Source organism: Panulirus ornatus, chromosome 1 (genome assembly GCF_036320965.1).
Source record: "Panulirus ornatus isolate Po-2019 chromosome 1, ASM3632096v1, whole genome shotgun sequence".
NCBI lineage: Eukaryota > Metazoa > Arthropoda > Malacostraca > Decapoda > Palinuridae > Panulirus > Panulirus ornatus.
The window spans coordinates 28,248,653-28,265,285 of NC_092224.1; the positions used below are offsets into that span (position 1 = coordinate 28,248,653).

The 16,633-nt window shown below is 45.0% G+C and overlaps 1 protein-coding gene across 6 annotated transcripts in view; it reads left to right on the forward strand.

Annotated features, from left to right (window-relative positions):
* The window catches only part of LOC139766419 (rho GTPase-activating protein 21-A-like), an 842,055-nt gene that overhangs the window by 500,238 nt on the left and 325,184 nt on the right, over window positions 1-16,633 (forward strand). Inside the window, exon 1 of one of the 6 annotated variants that reach the window (XM_071695457.1) lies at window positions 326-673. The exons of the other annotated variants lie outside the window; for them this stretch is intronic. The gene's annotated coding sequence lies outside the window, so the exon portion shown is untranslated. Of the gene's footprint in view, window positions 1-325; window positions 674-16,633 lie in introns of those variants that run through there. 6 annotated transcript variants of the gene reach the window in all.

The following is a 16,633-nucleotide window of genomic DNA, read 5'->3' on the forward strand; positions in this document are numbered from 1 at the left end:
GAAACCTGTCCGGGGTCCTTCTGTCACGGGGGTCGTTCTCACACGCTCTGCTCCGCGCTCTCTCTTTCTCTCTCTCTCTCTCTCTCTCTCTCTCTCTCTCTCTCTCTCTCTCTCTCTCTCTCTCTCTCTCTCTCGATAAGAGATCATTTGGTTTGTCTGACTTCCATTATTTCCAGCTGTCTTATCTCTTGAGGTGACACATGGCAAGGAAGTTTGCAGGAAATACCATTAAAGTTTGGCAGTGTTGGTGATGGTGGTGGTGGTGAGTGAGTGCTGGGAGGCGTGTGGGCGTGACGACGGTACCCCCGTGGCCCGGGTACCCGCTGGTCTTCAGTAGGTGATGAGACATGAGTGATGCAAGTTGTCTGTAAACGTTAAGGCTTTGAATTCTTTCCGCGCTGACGATGTATGTGATGAGTGTCATGGGCGGAGACATAGCCCGGGTGTGATGATGCCGTGTGGTAATAGTGGCGGCGGTGTTGTGAGCCTGTGATGAGCAGTGTAGTGTTGTGGTGGGCATGTGGAGGTGACGGTACTGGAGGAGGTCGGTTGCTGGGCCTGGGTTACCTCGTTATTATCATCACCTGACCGCTACTGTGCGCCAGCCTCACACCTTCGCTTGTACAGCAGCAGCATCACCATCTGTCATCCTCCTGCCACAACCCTGACACAGGTAGGTCGAACTTCACTCCCCAAGCTAGACCGCTCGTGACGCCCTCTCTTGAGCACGTAGGTCTTCCAGTGTCTCCGTGTGGTAGTGATCAGTAATTCCCCGCGCGAAACTTATTGAAATCAGGAAAACCAAAGTTGTAACACATGACCTGTTCGTAATGTCTCAATAGGCCGAGTCTGTTCCACCAACCTGTTGGTGGCTGACCTTGGAAAGTCGTACTTTTTTTTATTCATGTATCGATATGTTATCGTGATGGTTGTTTAATCTTGAATTGGCGCGATAAAGTTTAACTTCCTGAACCACTTCAAGGCGGCATTAATACTGAAGTGTGTGGCAGCGATAAGTGGAGCTGGTGTGACGTGTGGCCACTTTTCTGGTGACGCAAGACGGCGCTCGTCACACGCACTAGAGATGGTCCCTTGTCATACCATGAGCGTCACGGCCACAGCTGCTCATACCCACTCAATGTAAGAGTTAGTAGACAGTTAGTTACGTGTGATTCATTGAGTGGGGTGGCTCCATGAACTGCAACCGCTGGCCGGACTTAGGGCTTACCTCACCCCTCCTCCTCTTCCTCCTACTGCTGCCGCTTCCCCAGTCCCTGCCCCGCCCCGCCCCGCACCGCGCCACCTTATCTACAACAAACACGCATTGTGTATATTGTACGATTTAATGGTTATCAGAAGCTAAATGGTATTTAACCTCTTGAGCATGACAGAACAGACTTTAAGTTTAATGCCCTGTCTCAAAAGGATCAAGTCAGAGGACAGGTCAGGTCATCATACATGAGGGTCGCACCGTTGTGATCAAGGGGTTAAAAACCAGATCCCTACTCTAATTTACATATACCGTGTCAAGTAAATGCCCTAACTGAATAAGAACGAACGCAAGACACGTTACCAGTGGGGAAAAGTGGATGCTTTTTCTTGGCACAGTTGTGTTCTTAATGGACTAGGGTCCAGTGTCTGGCTTAGGTTGACATTTCCCAGAACCATATATAACTGCGCGATGTCTTGGAGGGAAGTGGTGGGGATGGGGCAGATGCGTCACTGAGAACAAGTATCATTATCATCACATCATTCCCGGGTCCCTGGGTTAGATCGAGTGTACAGACAGCCTCTGGACATCACTTCCCACGCATCTTTAACCCACCTCCAGTGTGTTGGAGTGCAACATGGACGTCCACATATGTGAGTGTTTCTTTTTCACATCATGCACTACAGAAAATTCATTCGCCGACCATAATCTCCATTCATACTACTTTTAGACCTGAACTTCAGTTTCGTCCGATCCTCATTAAAACGGAAAGAAAATCTGACCATGGCTGGCGATGCAGTCACGGGCACCAGGTGTTACCCGAGGTGTGGCGTGGAGCGGTATGGTTCTCTGGTGTTACATCATAGTGTATGTGATGATGGAGCGTTGGCGTGGTGATACTTGATGGTGAAGTTCTAACGTAGTGGTGATACGTGACACAGTGGGCTGGGTGGTGTGGAGGAGGTGATGAGGTGTGGGTGCGGGTAGTGGGCGATGGTCCAGCCGAGACTTCCCTACAGAAGGTCAGGCCACAAGGCGGGCCCGCCCCGCGCCACCACCTGGGACGGCCCTCGCCCACCACCCGCTCACATCATCACTATATTTCATCCGCATCACATCCCCACACCAGCTACGTTACCCTGCCTCCCGTTTGTCTGCTGTATAGGCGTACGCGCGACAAGTTCACCAGGCTGTACATCTTCCCATACAAACGCATGTTTGAAGGCTATGTGTATAACATGCATATCGCGTGGAGTGTTCCCTGGGTACTACAAGGTTCGTGGGAATGTTTTTGTGCTGCTGAGTCAGGTCTGCCTCCCACACAGTGCATCGTCGAAGTGATGTCATTCATTATCACCATCCGCTTCGCTCCCCGGCAAGTTTTGGCAACCGGGACGGGAGGCTCCTCTTATTTGGAGTTGGATTGTGTAGTCATAAGGATTTGTTAGGGTTCTTGACAAGTTATCTTTTATTTGATTGATAAGAAGGCGTACAGAATGCAGTATTACCAGCTGGGCGTCTTGAGGTGAAGTTCCCGGGGGCGACGGAGACCGTGGTTTAAGACTGGCCGGGGCACCTTGTCATGAGCGGGGCCGTGACCCCAACCTCGGGAAAGGTCGGGCACCTGCGGGCTAGGTCGCTACCCTCGTCTTGATGACCTCGCTAACTAGTGTGTCCTGCCGGTGCACTACCTCATCACCTTGGTCTCTCTCTCATCCCTTGCGCACGACGGTACGACGGCATGTCCACATTGAGCACGAAAGTTGGACGCTTGGAAATTGTAGTCTGGGTGTAGCTAACCTCACGTCCGTGGGCCGTAGCTTCGTGCACAGTTCTAGTATTGACTTGACATTTATTCTCATCCGGAAAGGTCATCATGTCTCATCCGGAATATACTGGTTAATCTTGAATATGACGGTTAATGTGTCACGGATTTTTAATCCAATGACCTCACGGTGGTAGTGTGTGTTGCTTTGGTTTGGATATGTTGGTCTGTTGCTGTGAATATGTTGGTGTGTTGTTGTGGATGTGTGTGTTGTTGGGGATGTGTTGGTCTGTTGCTAGGGATGTGTTGGTGTGTTGTGATGTAGATATGTTGGTCTGTTGGTGTGAATATGTTGGTGTGTTGTCGTGGATGTGTTGTTCTGTTGCTGGGGATGTGTTGGTCTGTTGCTGGGGATGTGTTGGTCTGTTGTGTTGATGTGTTGGTCTGTTGGTGTGAATATGTTGGTGTGTTGTCGTGGATGTGTTGTTCTGTTGCTGGGGATGTGTTGGTCTGTTGTGTTGTAGATATGTTGGTCTGTTGTGTTGTAGATATGTTGGTCTGTTGGTGTGAATATGTTGGTCAGTTGTTGGGGATGTGTTGGTCTGTTGCTGGGGATGTGTTGGTTTGTTGTGATGTAGATATGTTGGTCTGTTGGTGTGAATATGTTGGTCAGTTGTTGGGGATGTGTTGGTCTGTTGCTGGGAATGTGTTGGTCTGTTGATGTGTTGGTCTGTTGGTGTGAATATGTTGGTCAGTTGTTGGGGATGTTTTGATCTGTTGCTAGGGATGTGTATGGTCTGTTGCTGTGGATGTGCTGGTTTGCTTCTGTTGATCATGCTGGTCTGTTGCTGTGGTTGTGTTGGTCTGTTGCTTTGGATCATGCTGTTATGTTGCTGTGGATCTTCTGGTTTGCTGCTGTGGATCATGCCAGTCTGTTGCTGTGGATTTGCTTGTCTGTTGCTGGAGACCTGTTGATCTGTTGCTGTGGATTTAGTCATTTGCTGTGGTTTTGTTGGTCTGTTTTTTATGAATGTATTGGTCTGTTTTGGATCATGCCAGTCTGTTGTTGTGGATCTGTTGGTCTAATACTGTAGATCATGTTGGTCTGTTGCTGTGGATCATGTTGGTCTGTTGCTGTGGGTCATGTTGGTCTGTTGCTGTGGATCATGTTGGTCTGTTGCTGTGGGTCATGTTGGTCTGTTGCTGTGGATCATGTTGGTCTGTTGCTTTGGATCATGTTGGTCTGTTGCTGTGGATCATGTTGCTCTGTTGCTGTGGATCTGTTGGTATGTTGCTGTAGATCATGTTGGTCTGTTGATGTGGATCTGTTGATTTGTTGTTGTTGATCATGCTGGTCTGTTGCTGTGGATCACGTTGGTCTGTTGATGTGGATCTGTTGGTTTGTTGTTGTTGTTCGTGTGGTCTGTTGCTGTGGATCACGTTGGTCTGTTGCTGTGGATCACGTTGGTATGTTGCTGTGGATCACGTTGGTATGTTGCTGTGGATCACGTTGGTCTGTTGCTGTGGATCACGTTGGTCTGTTGCTGTGGATCACGTTGGTATGTTGCTGTGGATCACGTTGGTATGTTGCTGTGGATCACGTTGGTCTGTTGATGTGGATCTATTGATTTGTTATTGTTGATCATGCTGGTCTGTTGCTGTGGATCACGTTGGTATGTTGCTGTGGATGTGTTGGTTTGTTGTTGATCGTGCTGGTCTTTTGCTGTGGATCACGTTGGTCTGTTGTAGTCGATCATGCTGTTGTGGATCTTTTGGTCTGTTTGCTCTGGATCTGTTGGTCTGTTGTTGTGGATCATGCTGGTCAGTTGCCGCGGATCTGTTGGACTGTTGGCGTGGATCACGCTGGTATGTTGGAAGATAGGGCAGGTTTAGTAGGCTCGGGTGGGTGTTGGCCACGTAGGTCTTCTCCGGGGGGGAGAGATGGGGGATGTGTTGAGTCGGCTGGCCACTTGCAAGTCATCTCGGTGTCTCCTGGGGGGAAGGGAGTGGGGGTGGAATGTCCTCATCTTTGTGTGTGTGTGTGTGTGTGTGTTGTGCTGAGGGGGGGAGCGTAGTGACACTGTCGTTGCCCAAAGTGGTGCTTCCGTCCACCCTCTGTTCTCACTTTAGCCCGCATGAACGGGCTGGATCCGTCATGCGCGTGTTCTGTGTCCTTGAATAAGTATGCGTGTGTTAGGTCGTATCCCGCCTTGTGTGTGTTGACCCTGGCCCTCCATGCATGTGTTGACCCTGGACCAGCATGAATGTGTTGACCCTGGACCAGCATGAATGTGTTGATCCTGGACCATCATGAATGTGTTGACCCTGGACCATCATGAATGTGTTGACCCTGGATCATCATGAATGTGTTGACCCTGGACCAGCATGAACATGTTGACCCTGGACCATCATGAACGTGTTGACCCTAAACCATCATGAATGTGTTGACCCTGGACCAGCATGAACGTATTGACCCTGGACCATCATGAATGTGTTGACCCTGGACCATCATGAATGTGTTGACCCTGGATCATCATGAATGTGTTGACCCTGGACCAGCATGAACATGTTGACCCTGGACCATCATGAACGTGTTGACCCTAAACCATCATGAATGTGTTGACCCTGGACCAGCATGAACGTATTGACCCTGGACCAGCATGAATGTGTTGAACCTGGACCATCATGGATGTGTTGACCCTGGATCATCATGACTGTGTTGACCCTGGACCATTATGAATGTGTTGACCCTGGACCATCATGAATGTGTTGACCCTGGACCATCATGAATGTGTTGACCCTGGACCATCATGAATGTGTTGACCCTGGATCATCATGAATGTGTTGACCCTGGACCATCATGAATGTGTTGACCCTGGACCATCATGAATGTGTTGACCCTGGATCATCATGAATGTGTTGACCCTGGACCAGCATGAACGTATTGACCCTGGACCATCATGAATGTGTTGACCCTGGACCATCATGAATGTGTTGACCCTGGATCATCATGAATGTGTTGACCCTGGACCAGCATGAACATGTTGACCCTGGACCATCATGAACGTGTTGACCCTAAACCATCATGAATGTGTTGACCCTGGACCAGCATGAACGTATTGACCCTGGACCATCATGAATGTGTTGACCCTGGACCATCATGAATGTGTTGACCCTGGATCATCATGAATGTGTTGACCCTGGACCAGCATGAACATGTTGACCCTGGACCATCATGAACGTGTTGACCCTAAACCATCATGAATGTGTTGACCCTGGACCAGCATGAACGTATTGACCCTGGACCAGCATGAATGTGTTGAACCTGGACCATCATGGATGTGTTGACCCTGGATCATCATGACTGTGTTGACCCTGGACCATTATGAATGTGTTGACCCTGGACCATCATGAATGTGTTGACCCTGGACTATCTTGACTGTGTTGACCTTGGCACACTATACATTAGTTGACCCTTGACCACCATGAATGTGTTGACCCGGGACCATAATGAATGAGTTAACCTCAGCCCACAATTATGTTGACCTTAGCGCACCATGAATGTGTTGACCCTGGTTCACCATTCATGTATTGATCTTGGACCACCATTCATGTCTTGACCTCTGATCACTAGCATGATTTGACCCTGGACCATCAATCACCTGTTGGCCCTGGCCTACCATTCATGTGTTAACCCTGGCCCACCATTAAGGTGTTGGCCGTAGCCCAACATGCATGTCTTGACCGTGAACTACCATGCACGTGTTGACCCAGGACCACCATAAATGGGTTGACTAGACCACCCTGCATGTATTGACCCTAGACCATCATGAACGTGTTGACCCAAGACCCCCATGCACTTGTTGACCCAGGACCACCATACACGTGTTGATCCTGGACTAACATGGATGTCTTGACCCTAGACTGCCATACATTTGTTGCACTTGGACCACCATACATGTGTTGATCCTCGCCCACCATGCATGTGTTGACCCTGAACCACTAAGCGTGTGTTGGCCCAGGCCCATCATGAATGCGTTGATACAGTGGGTGAGTCAGGGGAACTGACAAGATGGGTGAGTCAGGCAATCAGACACGTTGAGTGAGTCAGGGAAGCTGACACAGTTGTGAATGAGTTAGGGGAGCAGACAGTGGGTGAGTCAGGGAATCTGATACGGTGGGTAAATCAGGGAAGCTGACTTAGTTGGTGAGTCAGGGAAGAGGACTTGGTGGGTGAGTCAGGGACAAGGACTTGGTGAGTGAGTTAGGGAAGAGGACTTGATTGGTGAGTCAGGGAAGAGGACTTGGTGGGTGAGTCAGGGAAGAGGACTTGGTGGGTGAGACAGGGGAGCTGACCCAGTGAATTAATCAGGGGGTCTGACACGGTGGATGAGTCAAGGGAGGGAGTTGACAAGATAGGTGAGTCAGGGGGGGGGGGCTGAGTCGATAGGTAAGTCGGTGGGGGGGGTGCTGACACGGTGGGTGAATCAGGGAGGCTGACGCTGTAACCAAGGGGAATGAATACTACGTAGAGCTGAGAGTTTATGTAACTGAGAAAAACTGACTATGAGTTAGTGAGTGTAGCTGACAGTGCATGAATGAGGATAACTGGCACTCTTCTTCTTCGACTGAGGGCAGATGAGGACAGGGTGCGGCTGAGGGGAGTGATAATAATAATAATAACAATAATGATGATAATGTATTATAATGATAATGTTGACGATGCATTGGAACAATTTCAGCCAGAGACTGAAAATATGCGGAGAAAATTCGCACAGTGTAAACACTGAGGCTATGAAAAAGCGGGATCAGGGGTGTAAAAGTAGACAGTCTTTAAACAAATTCGGGTTAGGGGTGAGACGGTGCACTGATGACGGATGATGTTCACATTGGTAGGGATGGCGCTGGTCTTTCACTGAACTCTAACGATCTCGATTGGGCACGGTGATGAACTGCAACTCGGGGACGAGGAACCTCTTGTAATAGGAAGTGACGGTGGCGACATGGTGCACTAGTTTCCATATTGTTGAATGAGGTTTAGATGATAGTTGGAGAGAGACGAGGAGGACCAGTGTGCTGAGTGCAACTTGATAGGTAGTGTATTTGGGATCGAGAATTATCATGCTCGCCCTTTTTTTGCACCTTTACTGGTATAGCCTGTGTTGTGTAGTGGTAAGGTGGATAGGATGGAAGACTAGGCGAGGAAGGAGAGGTAGCTCAAGGAAGCGAGAGCCGTGCGGATGTTCTCAACTTCAGTTGCGTTGCAGACAGTCCAAGTATCTTGAATCGACGAAGAATGTTAAGACGATGGTTGGAAGATATGATGAATGATGATGTGTTCCTTCCAACTTACTTCATCGTTCAGTTTAACACCGAAAATCTTGGTGGACTTGGACACCCTGGAGGGGGTCCTTGGATGAGTGAGACAGTGGAGGGGGCTGGTGTCTAGTGAGACATCAGAGAAAGAGATACGATAGTGTGTTGAGGGAAGATAAAGTTATACCTAAAGTGAAGGCTGTTGCCTGAAGGGGCTCTAGTGTTCTCAACTATATACTCTCCTGGGCTGAGGAAGATGCCAGTGTAAACAAGTTTTTGCAGCGTGGAAGCTGAGATGTAAGTCTGTATAATTAATTTCGTGTTTTGGCCGCCAGGGTGTCTTGCTCCGGGAGTCATCAGTGTTGCCTCTGTGTCCCCCCTTCCCCCCCAGACACGCCTCATATATTTATCTTGATTATTTATGGCGTATAAAGATTATAGCAAACACAGAGTGTGTGTGTGTGTGTGTCGGCTGAGGAGGGGAAGGTCGGGTGTCGCGGTAGAGTGTATGCTCATGCCTTGAGTAGAGGACATGTGGGTGTACGATTGCACGTACGTGCTGGCCTTTGCTGTACTCCGTTCTCGTGGACGCGAGGGATTTTGACGGCTGTGCAGTGGACCATCCCTGGAAGTAGCTGTTAAGTTCTCCTCCCTAGTCCAAATTAGTCTAATCTTTCTACCTCACATACACGTCGGTTGCCGACGTTCATTTCACAAACTGTTTCCAGCTTACACACAGTGTTCGAGGGCGTGTACCTCACAGGGCAAATATTATTAACTCAAAATGTTTCTTAGGCGAGCGTATAGTGCTATCCCTGCCAGAGGGCTGAATCTCGGCGTAGTTAAAGTTCAAGAGATGGGGCGCCACGAGTGTAGAACTCTCTCCCAATATTGTACAAATAAGTAATTACTTTATAGGTAATTACTGGCTGTAATTATTGTGTAGTAAGACCCAGAGGTGGACTCCCGAGTTGGTTATGTATCGCTGCTTTCGACTGAGGGAGTGTATTATCATGTTGTACCCCTAGATGTGTGGACTGATGATTCTGGGATGTACATCCAAGCCTCAGGAGTGTAGGACTTAGAACACTGGCAGGGTAGATGGGGGAATAAATATAGCTCAATGACCCTAACCAGAAACGGCAGCAAGGATGCGACTTGGCCTCGACCAGACACCGCCGCTTCGCTTTTCAAGTTCGTGAGTTGGCTTGTTTTGATATTCGTGTTGTTCATGAGCTGTTTAAAGCAGCTTTAGAAGCCGTTGGATCGAAATTGGTTTCTTCAAAAGATTTTCTCACCAAATGGCTGTCTTAAAAATACCGTTTTAACTCTCAGAGCAACCTGTAAAAAATGGTTTTTATGATGGCTGATGGTAATGGAAAGACGTAACGGTTAACAGTTGGCTCCTCTTACCTTACGTAAACGTTTCGTTACAGCTAGGTGGTGTGGGACCTTACCTTACCATATGTATGTCTTACGATGTTTTTTTTTTTTTTTTTCTACCCTCCAATACTGTTTGGAATCTTCTCTTACTTTACCTTACGGATAACTTACGTTGGTTTTTTGGGGGTCTTCTACCCACGCAGCTGGGTGTGGGACCTTACCTTACGATGATGTTAGAGGTCTTCTACCTCCAGATCTAGGTCTGAGACCAATCTGTGCTTTAGCTCTTCATTAAAAGGTCGACAGAGAAATTTAACCGAAGATTTGAAGCTGATATTTTCCAATGGGCAAACGCGATCGAGGTGGATAGGAGTCGAAAATGCTTTTTATCGAATACCAAGAGAAGGTCAAAGAATATTCAGCTTATTTTTCTCTTCGCCTTTTTATAGATACAATTACGTACATCAGCTGAAGAACAAAGTAACGACAAAGGCATAAATCAGCAGAATTGTCAGCTATTCCGTTTTCTCGGATTTTCCCCGGTTTTTTTGCTGTCATATTTTTTTTTTCCACGATAAATTCTGATGTCTTAACATGTAATTCATTCAGCGATGAACCTTCAGAAAAGCTTTGATTTTTGTTTGCTAATTTGGTCCGAGTCATATTATTACAAACAATTTTTCTCTGTGATGGAGACTGTGAAGGAAAGTTTTCCTTCTGTTCTTGTTTAAAGAAAAAAAGGATTTTCAAGTAACATGTCATTAGACACAGTGCCGTTAAACAATACACAGCTCCTCAGATAATTTGTTACTGGGTGTTCATGGTTCGAGCAGAAATGTGGTGATAGGTTTCCTCAATTCAGCCGAGAGTAATAAGATATATACATGAGATCTACATGAGAAAGACAGACAACAGGAGGCCTGATTGGCCCACGACTAGGTTTTCTGGTTAGAAAGAAAAAAAGTTAATTTGACAAGGAAAATTGACGTTTTGCATATCTCTTATTACAAAACATTGTCAGACGAGTGATTTCGTGTATGTGATTCTTTACTGATGATGTATGAATAGCTTACAGAATACTTTTTGTGGCTGCTAAGAATTGTATGACAAGTCTGCTGTTGTAAGTTATTCTGAATCATATTATATATATATATATATATATATATATATATATATATATATATATATATATATATATATATATATATATATATATATATATATATATATTCCTATGAGTCAACGAGGAAAATGAAACACGATAAGTCCCCAAGTGCACTTTCGTGTAATAATCACATCATCAGGGGAAACACAAGAGAGAAATTTCTCTCTTGTGTCTCCCCTGATGACGTGATTATTACACGAAAGTGCACTTGGGAACTTACCGTGTTTCATTTTCCCCTTGGAGTCATAGGAATGTATTTGATCACGCACAGAATTGTGATCCTTTCCAATATATATATATATATATATCTTTTCTTTCTTTCATACTATTCGCCATTTCCCGCGTCAGCGAGGTAGCGTTAAGAACAGAGGACTGGGCCTCTGAGGAAACATCCTCATCCAGCCCCCTTCTCTGTTCCTTCCTTTGGAAAAAAAAAAAAAAGAGAGGGGAGGATTTCCAGCCCCCCGCTCCCTTCCCTTTTAGTCGCCTTCTACGACACGCAGGGAATACGTGGGAAGTATTCTTTCTCCCCTATCCCCAGGGAATATATATATATATATATATATATATATATATATATATATATATATATATATATATATATATATACAGAGAGAGAGAGAGAGAGAGAGAGAGAGAGAGAGAGAGAGAGAGAGAGAGAGAGAGAGAATGGATATAAGAAGACTTTGAATCTAGAACACTCGTATTTCCTCAAAATGCTCTTATGTTTTTTACTTTCCTGGATTTTGATATGGCCCTGTTGGCAAATGTGGGTCAGTGTTAAGTGAACCAGGCTGATCTCTTGTGAACCACTTGCCTACCTGTTTCATGTAGCACTACGAGCATTCCGGAGATCTTCTATTAACGATTCGTAATACTCCGTATTAATCAATAGACAGCTAGGTCACGCCGTCGTAGCCACGACCAGGTTGATGGAGTGATTAACAAAAGATGTTCAGAGAGCATAGAACTTAGGCCCTCATGATCCCGGGTTAGGTTACTCCAGTTTGCAGAGGAGAGAGGCACATCTCTCCCAAGGTATTGTGAGCATAAGTGCGACTTGGGAGTATTGAGTAGGAAACTGACGTGTTAAGATTGAATTTGATGATCTAAACAAGCCTAGCAAGCATCTCGTGTGCTGTACCTCCATACGGCTACCACTCCAAGCTGTCGACGAGATCCTGGTTCTTGAACGTAACCCAAATACAAATGTCATGTGTATCTTATTTTTATGCATTGGTCTCGTGTAAACACGGAGTCATATATCAGAATTGGCGCGAAGGGAATAACATCCTTCTCCCCAAGCGTGTCACTGAGGCAGGTCGTGTACAGTGCTTGTACCGTGAAGAGGTGGCTACCCTGGGAGCGATAGTGTTAATCCCATGTCCCTCTGTATCTCAGGATCAAACATTGATAAAAAAAAGAAATACCCTCACAGTCGCTGCGTATCATCCACCACAAAACAACACGATGATTACCTTAACAGTCGCCCTCAGTAAGTGTACCAAGACCCGACGACCGGATATGAAGTGGGTTTTCCATTGGGCCAATGTAATCAACATGGTGTAGAGGTGGGGGAAGGAAATTACATCATTAGCAACGGAAGACTTGGTAGGGCGACATCAGAGGACAGTCTTCGTGGTCAAGACGAGAACCACCCAGACTCAACACCTGGTGAATACCTGGTGAAGTCCTTGGCATCCACGAGAGATCACCTTCACAACTCTGGCTGGGCCCAGGCTGCTGGACTGGGTCGTCTGTCGACCTAGCTGCTGGATGCCGCAACCCTCAGGCCCATATAGCCCTAATAGCCTGGCTGGTCTGGTACTCGTCCGGTGCACCCTTGAACTTCTGTACTGAGCATCCTATGCTGTAGCTGATGGTTGCTGGGAAGGTGTTGTTGAGTCTTGGACCCCGGATGTCTAAGGTGTTCTCTCTTTTTATGCATATGGCATCATTTCTTTTGCAGAGGTAGTGTTTTACTAAGTCTTCCATGCCTGTCGTGTCAGTAGGATGTTAATGGGAACCATTCACTTCATATGTACTGTGCGCTGCCTTGCTTAGTCTAGCCTAGCTCATGTGTGGACTTAGTGACAGCCATCGAAGGTGCTGGTCCGAAGAAGATGTAAAGGCCCTCCACCTCTTGCATCGATGCAGTGTCAGGGGTGGTTGGAAGTATTTACTTTGTTTTCATTTCAGCGAAAACGCGAGATATGTATACCTATGGGAAATGCGGGCAGTGCTGGTTCCAGACGTATGCACTTGATGAATATAGCTCGTACTTATCCGAGAGATGAGGTTACACAAAACAGCGCTAGCTTAAAGGAAAAAGTACCATGTAGACCCAGTCAGAGATGGTAGAATGGGTATGAGAGACCCAAAATATGAAGACTGTTGCCGTAGAATGGGTACAAAAGACTAGAAATATTGACTTGTCGAGTGTGAAGAAGGTGCTCCAGGTGGGAGGTTAAATATTGACTTGTCGAGTGTGAAGAATATTATTGTATAAACGCTGAAGGTGCTTCAGATGGGAGGTTAACAAGTTCCGCTACATTTTTGTTCCTCATTATGTATCTGGTTCTTGCTAAGGCCAGCTTGCCTGCTGATCGAACGCGCGGGAAAGGAACCAGCCTCTGAAATTATCTAAACGTGTACATTTGTGTGTGTGTAAAACTGAATAAATAGGTAAGTGGATTTAATATATGAATAATATTGGTTATCATAGTTGTAGAAAACGCTAACAACCACAAACATTTGAAATAAGACAAAGATGTTAAGCTGGGAGTCCATGTAGAGATATAAAAGTTGGAGGTTCATTATGCAATTATAATCTACCAGTTACTGGTGATGTTCACAATGGTGGGGTTTGGTTGTTCCTGTAACGGTCTGCACGAGCTCGGGTGGGTTCGATTCGGTCGCTGGTGCCGAAGTGTGGGCGAACGTGTTTGTAAGTGAATACTTTTCATAATACTGTTTGTCCTAAAAGAATAATGTTTTAACAGTGGGAAAGTCTTGTTATGAGAGAGCAGCGTAGTGTATCCAGTGCAAGAATTATGAACTACACGAAATGTAAAAAAAAAAATGTATATATATATATGAAATTTACGTTTTTATTTTTTTTTTATGTTGAAAGCTCAGTCACGGACAAAAACCCACTTCAAGGCCAGGCCTGAATTGAAATATAGGGAGAATAGTGAAAAGGAAAAGGAGAAGACTAAGGGAAGGTGTTTATGAATTTTGGAGGAAGTGTCTTTTGAAATGAGGCAGGTCATAGTTATTGGGAAAGACATGAGAAGGTAGAAAGTTTCAAAGCTTCGACGTGTAGGTAAAGAAACAGTTTTCAAAACGGCCCACCCTGGAGTTTCCGATGGCCATCTAAATAATTTCAGAAGAGTTGCATAAACATCTTGTAGTATTCCCAGCACTGTAACATCGGTAGCACTGTAGCATCGCTTGCTGCCTACGCTCAACTATGTGTGACTGAAACGTATCACTTTACGAAAACACAACACCTAATGTATGATGTAGTCACGAGGGATTTTGTTACTGCGGCAACAGAGCGGACGCCATCCTTGACGCCCGTGTGGAACTGTTCCTCTGAATGATGTATGTGTCTTCGTCAGGGACTTAGACGTGCACCAGGGTCTTATCAACAGACGTGCTACAGGATCAACAACACGCTGAGGCTCCGACGACGAAGTTGGCATAGCTTAGCATGAGTGAAGTGTGTGTGTGTGTGTGTCTCCCTCAACGCTTAAAAACTCTTTACCACGACGGCTCGACCCATGAGTACACATATACACTCGCTTCCCCCATACTAATTCCCACATTAGCTTTGTCCCTCGGCGTATTTTATTTCCGTGTTCTCCGGACCCGAGGTGTGTAGAACACGGGGATCACTATTTACGGAGTCATTAAGGTTGTTGATCGTACGGGTGATTATTGGCTCGTTGGACATTAACTCGTGATGTTTTGTGAGTAGTTCGCGTTTCACTGTCATTTACCTGCATGACCTTTGTCCTTGAATGACCATTTGTACGCTGGGTTGTTAGGTAAGGCTCTCGATTTTGTACTTAGTAATATTTCCTTTTTAATTCTAAGGACTTATTGGTCGTCTTGAGTTTTGTTCGAGTTTTGAGTCTCTAGAGAATCTGCTCCACCCATTTTGAATTTATGTTATGTCCTTCCACTGCAGAATGTCTCTTTGTCTGTCTGTCTTTGGGGGGACACATTCTTGTAGGCGTGACAACTCTTGAGAACAGTTCGTGGCAGACACTTCTTCATACGTCCACCCGAGGTAGCAACCCTCCTCTGTGGAGGTAGACGAACTGTTTAGATTTAGAGGCACGTAGTGGCATACATGCGCATATTGAGTAGAGAAAAACGTTTTTCCTTTTAACAAGTGTTATGACTCAGGAGTGCTGAAGGATAAGGAGTTCAGATTTGTACGTTAGGGGAAGATGATTATCAGAGCATGAAAATGTTTGGCCATGACTTTTTGTTTTTCATTTGACATATTCGTCAACTTGGTGCTTTTATTTTTATATTTTTAAGTTTTTCATTTGACATATTCGTCAACTTGGTGCTTTTATTTTTATATTTTTAAGTGAGTCGCGTCCTCTCATAAGGGTCTGCTGTTCGTTTTTTCTGTCACGTGATCCGTAGCCCTACCGTGTGTTGGAGTCTTGTGTTGGATATAAGTGTGAGGAACAGTAAGGGAGCAGCAGTACCCTGGGAGGATCAGACCTTGTGTCGCTGTAGAGGTAGTGGACCCTGCGCGGATAACTTCTGCCTCTTTTAGTCATGTTTCTTCGAATGATAATAATAATGATAATAATGATAATGAATATGGTAGTAGTAATGATAATAATAATGATAGTGATAATAATAATGATAATTATAATGATAATGATAATAATGATAATTATAATTATACTAATGATGATAATGATAATAATGATAATGATAATAATGAATATAACATTATTGTTGATGGCGAAAGCTCGAACCTAGAATAAGAATTCTCGAAGACGAGGTTTAATTAGGAAGTGAAAAAGGGACAAAAGAAAAAACGATGAATATCAACTGATTGTTATATTTCTCCCTTGTGTCTCCCCTGATGATGTGATTATTACACGAAAGTGCACTTGGGAACTTTTCGTGTTTCATTTTCCCCGTGGACTCATAGGAATATATATATATATATATATATATATATATATATATATATATATATATATATATATATATATATATATATATATATATATCGATCACATTAGTCCGTGGCAACTTTATGAAGGGTAATCGCACTTCAGTAGAAGTTTAGGTTAAGTTCTTCACACTTCACGATACAAGACATGTTTCACGGTGGATATCCGCCTCATCAGGTGTAAACAGTTCACAGAATTTCAGTTCCCAACACCAGCACAAAGGCTTGTACATCCTCGTTGTGAAATGTTTGCCGCTGATGAGGGATTTCCTCCGTGAAACATGTGTATTGTAAAGTTGGAATGAATGACCTAGGCTACTGAAATGCGATATCCTCTTTATATATATATATATATATATATATATATATATATATATATATATATATATATATATATATATATATATATATATTTATATATTTATATATTTGATTATGGAAGGAAACTATGAACAGAATTTAGTTTATATAATTAAGATAATCTCTGATGAGAACAGAGAAGGCATGAGAACAAAATTGAAGAGATAAAAGGAAAAAAGAACAGGATAGGTCTGCAGTGCATGTCAGATGATATGAAGTCGA